Below are 751 nucleotides of genomic sequence, written 5' to 3'. Positions count from 1 at the left end.
ATTGGAAAAATCAGGCATCAATATTTCAATACTTAGGAGAAACTCGCCCTCCCAGTTGCACCTGACCGGGAGAGGCCTCTTCCCACACGCTGTCATAAATGATACCAAGGGCAGTGATGACTTCCTCCATGGGAGATTTATCTGGGCGTTAAGGCAGCTTTTAGCAAACCAGAGAGATAATGCCATTAATATGTCTGGACATCCACCCCATACAGTAAAGAAGCTATAGAACATAAAAGGGTGTTTTGACTCAGCTACTCAGCAAAACTGTCTTCTGTTTTTCTTCCCACCCACCAGCCACACTGTTAAAGAAAAGACAAGAACGTCAATATACAACAAGGTTGTGAGGGATTATAGGTGGACCTTAGATGGAAAGATGCAAAAATATGCTTGAGGACAATTAGAGGATGCAAGGATCAGAAAGAGGGAGGCTCCATACTTACAGCTATCTAATTGATATTAATTACCTTTTGAAGTTGTATTCATAACTAGAATCATTTAAGCATAGTAATTAGATATTCCCTTATTCAAATTAATCTTCATGGAGAAACTCATGCAGTTTTCTCAACAAGAAGATGGAAGTGCTTCCCATGGTCTTTTTCTAAGATGTTTTTCCAAGTTCCCAGATTAGATTACAGAGCTGGGATGCCTTTCATCCAAGTACTAAACTAAATCAGACTCTAATCAACTTATTTTATAAGATCAGTCAAATGTAAACAGAATCATAGCATTGTTGACCAGTTCATTGAAC

The sequence above is a fragment of the Notechis scutatus genome, chromosome Z, assembly GCF_049901735.1.
Source record: "Notechis scutatus isolate UNSWTSFEM ecotype Mainland chromosome Z, rNotScu1.2, whole genome shotgun sequence".
NCBI classification, from domain to species: domain Eukaryota; kingdom Metazoa; phylum Chordata; class Lepidosauria; order Squamata; family Elapidae; genus Notechis; species Notechis scutatus.
This window is presented reverse-complemented; position numbering follows the sequence as displayed.